Genomic DNA, 6,000 nt, shown 5'->3' with positions numbered 1-6,000 from the left:
CCCTCTCTGTCTTCTTCTTCTCTGTTATTCTTCTCCTATCTTCTGCCTCCTTCTCGTTTTTTTCCCCACCATGGCAGACACATTGCCTGGTATCCTCATTACCATTGAAATGTAAAACACTCTAATTGAGTGCTGATTGCAGCCTTTCACACGCTCTTCCTCGAGACGCCGCCGTATGGAGAAAGCGCAGCTCCTGAATAAATGAACCATTACCGGGGGAAAAACCTTCGTCTCAAGGAGACCATACTTATCTCCCATTCCTTGAGTAATTGCCTCCATTGTTGTCTATCATTATCTGCCACTGGTTTTACCAAACCAATCTGAATCCCTCTTTGCTCTCCAGCTCCAAATATTTCATTCCGTGTGATATTTTTTCCACCCCTCGTCTCCCTGAGAAATTGTAGCGCAGTATTACAGCCATTTTTTTTCTCTTTCTGTTTAAATTCAATCTCCATCCAAACAGATAAATTCTGTAAGGAAACTTATCTAAAGCTTCTCCTGTGAGCATAAACCTGTCTTCTGACTTTAATCATGACAGATCTCATAAAAAGTAGAAATAAACCGCTTCTTTATCAAGTTTCAAAAGCTGGTGGGGCTTGAGACACACTTCATTAATCCACTGCGGACGCTGTAATCATGATGGACTGGGGCGAGTTAAAATGAGTCATTATGCAGCTTGATTACTTGGAATTCACACCAGAGGCAACACAACAGTGACACGTGAGCGTGTGATCCTGGCCATACAGTGCCGTGAATAAGTATTTGCCCCTCTTGAACTTTTCCGTATTTTGTAGTGGTAAAACCTGGAAGTGAAATAGACTTAATTGGAATTATTACATTTTTATCAACATAATATGTCTAACGTTGGAACAAATTGTATTGTGACACAAAGGTTAATTAAATTTCTTGGTTGCATAAGTATTCCCCCCTTTGGATTGCAATACATGGTAGAACCACCTTTGGCTGTAAATACTGCTGCAAGTCTAGAATACATCTCTAACAGCTTTTCACATCTGGATCCTGATATTCTTCTTCTTTGCAAAATTGCTCAAGCTCTGTCAGGTAGAGTGGAGACCGGTGGTGAACAGCGAACAGATTCTCGATCAAATACAAGGCAATCCTAGATGAAACAGGTGGAACTTAAAACAAGAACCTCAAAGTCTAGGTGAACAGCAAACAGATTCTCAATCAGATTGATGTCCAGGCTTTGAGGTTCTTGTTTTTAGTTCCACCTATTTCATCTAGGATTGCCTTGTATTTAGCTCCCTCCATCTTGATCACAACCCTGACCAGTTTCCCAGTTCCTACTGATGATAACAGGATGACAGGATGGATCCTTTTCAGTCTACTGGTTGAAGTTTTTGGGAATGGGAAGAATATCGTAGATGGCTCTAACGATGAACCATAGCTTGTTTCCTTCCATTTCCCAAAGGTCTCTCCAAGTGAGTTTTCAGTGATCCAGGTTTTCTCATTTTCTCCCTGGCCATGTTCACCTGTGAGACTGCCTTTGCACATCGCTCTGCCTCCTCCTGCTTTCACACCTGTTCAGTGTTTGAAAGCATATGATTATTACAAGTCTAGAAACACTTTTAAACACTACAAACTGCACCTTTAACTTGTTTTACTTCTAAATTTGTGGATGTTGTCATGAGTGTGACTGAAAGAATATGCCATATGTGGGTTAAATAACAGCAAAAGGTCTTTCCCTGCAGCTACACACACTTTAATTGCTTCCCAGACCCCTTCGCCTCGCCTGAATGAAAAGTCGTTTAGCGACTTACTTTCTCAAAGAGGATTTGTAATTGTCGTTCCTTATTCTGATCGCTGCTGGCTAAGAAATTGCATTCCCGTTTACCACACAATGCTGGGACTGGGTGTGTTGGATGTGAAAAATATGAATGTCATTACCATGACAATGGGAGCTAATTCCACTGTCCTGCCTCCAGTGCCTTTCATTCTCCATCCATCTTTTAATGCACCTTATCAGGATGCCTGCACAGCCTAAATAACCGTCCACTGTGACACTCGCCCTCCACTCCTGCTGACCTCCATCACTAATGCATGGAGTGTGCAAATACAGTCTCTACATGCCGTATGTACACACACACAAGCTTAAATTATATAATTCAGGTTCTACTACTGCTGTTCCTATTCTATAATTCATGAAATCGTAACATATGTGTTATACACAGTGCTGCACGTAAGGCTGATATTGTTTAACTAATAGTCTTTTTTTTTTTTTTTTTTTTTTTTTTTGCAGCAAGATAATTTTCCTTTAACAAGACATTTGTCGAAGGACAAGAAAAAAGTGGATGAAGTTAGAAAGAAGAAGAAGAAGGAGAGAGAGAGAGAGAGAAGATGAGAGAAGAAGCATGGAGAGGAATGAATGCCAAACTCAGCCACACACAACAAAGCCGTCGGTCCGATGCAGAGGCAGAGAGCAGCGTTGACAGCCTCCGAATTATCTGCAGTAATTTGTTATTTTCTATCTGGCCCTGAGAGGAAGATAAGGGTTCACTTGGGGGGAGGCACTAGATTATTGGTCTGTGGAGTGTAATTGATTTTGGATTGGGGTAGGACCACAGTGAGAGAGAGAGAGAGAAACAGAGAGAGTGAACTCGAGTCGTGTCAAGTGAATTTGTTCTTATTATCTGTGCTGCACAGAAACAACAAATATGCTCTTGAAAAAATTAGGGCATAAATTCTGCATAAATTATGGCAGAGATTTTCCACAGTCTTTCTCTCATTATAGAAATACTCTCTTATTCTTTTCAACCTAATCTCTATCAACTGCTTATGTGTGATTGAGAATTTCAACACGCATCCTTCTACTGAGTAGACAAGAATCCAAGGGCAAATGTTAAATACATAAATAAACATTTATGCAAAATATGCAAAGAATTCTTTCATGAACTCTTCAGTTATGGGTAGAATAAGCTCTACATCTACATCAGAGATGGTGCTGCCATTTCAGAGGGTGTGGGAACCTGGCTATACCAGAGAGTTGGATAAAACCCCTTACACCACAGTGCTGCTGAATTCTTCATTCTGATTGGTCAGAAGGTGTTGATTCATTTTCTAACCCTGACAGTAGTTCAGCTCCAAATCACAGGTTTATATTAATGCACTAGTTTTAATACATTGTCGTTTCAATACATAGTAACAATTTACACAGGGACTTGTATAAACAGATGGTGACGTTTTTTTGTAAGGAGAGATTTATTTGGCATTTATGGAAGGGGTCTCCAGTTTAAGCACTCTGTAACTTGGTAAAGCCGCAACTGTAAGTTTTCTGAAAGTGGAAAGTCAGAGAGAGAGAAAAAAATGCCTTTTACAGCTGCTATAACATAAGTGATAACAGGAACTAACTTGTGTCGCAGATATTCCACAACATTAAGTGTAACTATAAACTGATTTAAAAGTATGACATTTCATTCTTTAATAAAGTGCGTTGGTATAAGAGGAATAAAACACTTTTGGAGGTGCTGTTATATTAAAATAAGAAAATAATCAACTTTGGGGTGGTAACTAACTCGGCTTCTTTAACAGCACAGACCCTAGTGTTTTACATGTAATTGTAAAGTTTCAGGGCTTGTGGAAAAGATGCACTAAGAGTTAAGAGTGATAAGAGTTAAACTTGTGATATTTTTTCTTACCTTCCTGATGAAGACTGGCAGAGAAAACACACAATAAATCCTGTATGCAAAAGCAGTGATAGTAAATCAAGAGTAAATCAGTTTTGTTCTGAAGTCATGTGTTAGAGAAACGCAGCTTTAATACATGACTTCAGAACAAAATTAAATCCTGTTTAAAATATTTAGTGTCTTATTTCTTTTGATTTAACTAACAGAGAGCTTTGTATTTATAACGAGGGAATCATAATTTAGAGCTAATAATCTGTTGTTTTAATTTATAATTTTTGTTGTTTAGTGACATGTTTTTAATTTTTTGCTTGATTTATTTTTATATATAATTTTGGTATTGAGAATCACAGTACTATTGGTTGAAAATTAGATATAACTTTTATATTGGCATGTGTATTCCTTTAAATGTTGTGGCTCCGACTTAACAATCTTTAAATATAGTAGTGATGTTATTTCAGACACACACTGACATGATGACTGACAGCTGGATTACAGTGGAAGTGTAAATCCATATGGACGGCCCACAATAATGAGAGCGATGATTTATGAGCTTTCAGTCATCACCCGCCCAGACGATTAAGCCTTTCAGCTTAGCGCTCAGCGGGGCTGCGGACACACACTCACACACACACACACACACACACACTAACAAATCACACAGGCAAATATCAGCAAGGACTTTGACTGTTTTTTTAATCTGATCGAACAGATTGCCTTAGTTGTGTATCCACTTTTTTCCCTGTCTCGGTAGTCAGCGTGTGTGTGTGTGTGTGTGTGTGTGTGTGTGTGGGATCCACTCACAGTCCTGTAGTGCAGGTCACCTCAGCATGAAGCTTCTGTATAAACAGTAATCTCTCGAGCACTAAGTTATAAAAGCACACAATTGGCAAAAAAAACTTTGCAAATTCAAGGACACTAAATATTTTACAGAATTTAAAGTCTTTAATACATGAAGAGGAAAACACAAAGAAAAATATAATTTATTTTTTATTACGCAAACATCATTTGTATGTCGTGACAAATTACAAAGTAATTTTTACAATACAAAATGTATCTGTTATACAGAAACTATCCTACAAATCCACAAATTCACTATTTTTCAGTTCATATGACTATTCCAGCATTTTTTAAATTTGTTATCCACCACGTAAGAATTTCTACACATTTACCTGTACTGAGAAAAGAACTGAAGCCCTGTTTACGCTAAATCATGGGTTCCCTAAATGTGACATTCATTAGATTGTCTCAAGTTGAACTGTAAAATGTTTAGAGGTTTTATGCACAGCGACGTTAAACTCTGTATCTCTTTAAAACTTTCCGCTGTCATTGTGATTGTTGTCATGAGCTGCGTCTCAAATTGAAGACGCTGACCTTACATTCAAAAGTATTTACTAATCTAGAAAATCCAGAAGACTGTTACACAAAACAGACCTTTTGGTCAGTTTGAAGGCTACATGAGAGGTTTTTACAGTTCGAACAATAACTGTAATAGGAAAACTGGTTAGTGTTAATACTCAACAACAGTCTAGAATAAGTGTGCGATTTGCGACACAATGCTAGTTTGTTTAGCAGAAGTAGATGGATGGGGAAATTTATGTTTCTTTTACTGAATTCCTACGCTAGTGCAGCGTGTCAGGATAGGGAAAACGACTAAAATAGCATGTACACTCTTCATTTAAATGTGGCTTGTTTGAATGTGACTTCCAGTAACTCAAAATATTAGCACACAAAATCCGTCTTCAAAATTTCTAATATTAATTTGTAAAACAAATGAATAAAACTAAAGAGTAGATTTGAGTTTCTCCTGTGACCCCATTTGTAATTCAAGTGATCCCATGTGGGGTCGCAACCCCCAGTTTGGGAACCCCTGCACTAAAGACATTTACTACAGAGGTCTATGTGACCATGTAAATGTTGCCACGGTGATAGCATCACATGTATTTGTAGCTATAAAACATGTTGGACATTTCTACAAACAGCCAAACTTACCTCGATCACCTGATTTTTCATTTATCATGCGTTGTAACCTAGTTAGCTAACATTAGCAGATGTGTCGGCTGTTCTGTGAGAAATACTACAAAAAATTTCACTTTGTTCATTTTGATGTCCAGATGACATAGCAGCAGTTAGTTGACATTTTGGTTGACATAAGGTTGTGTTATGACACGTTCCTGGTTCCAGTTATGACAACTGACTTTGTAGCTCTTTGTAGAAATTCTGGTATGTCAGAGTAACATCAACATAACGGTGATTGTATAAGAACTAAATCTAATTTAAGGTATAAAAAAAATGCATAAATCTGCCATTACTATGTCATGACTTTGTTATATGTATACATAAAGCTCGTATAAATACA

The sequence above is a fragment of the Pangasianodon hypophthalmus genome, chromosome 6, assembly GCF_027358585.1.
Source record: "Pangasianodon hypophthalmus isolate fPanHyp1 chromosome 6, fPanHyp1.pri, whole genome shotgun sequence".
NCBI lineage: Eukaryota > Metazoa > Chordata > Actinopteri > Siluriformes > Pangasiidae > Pangasianodon > Pangasianodon hypophthalmus.
Note: the sequence above shows the minus strand (reverse complement) of the source record.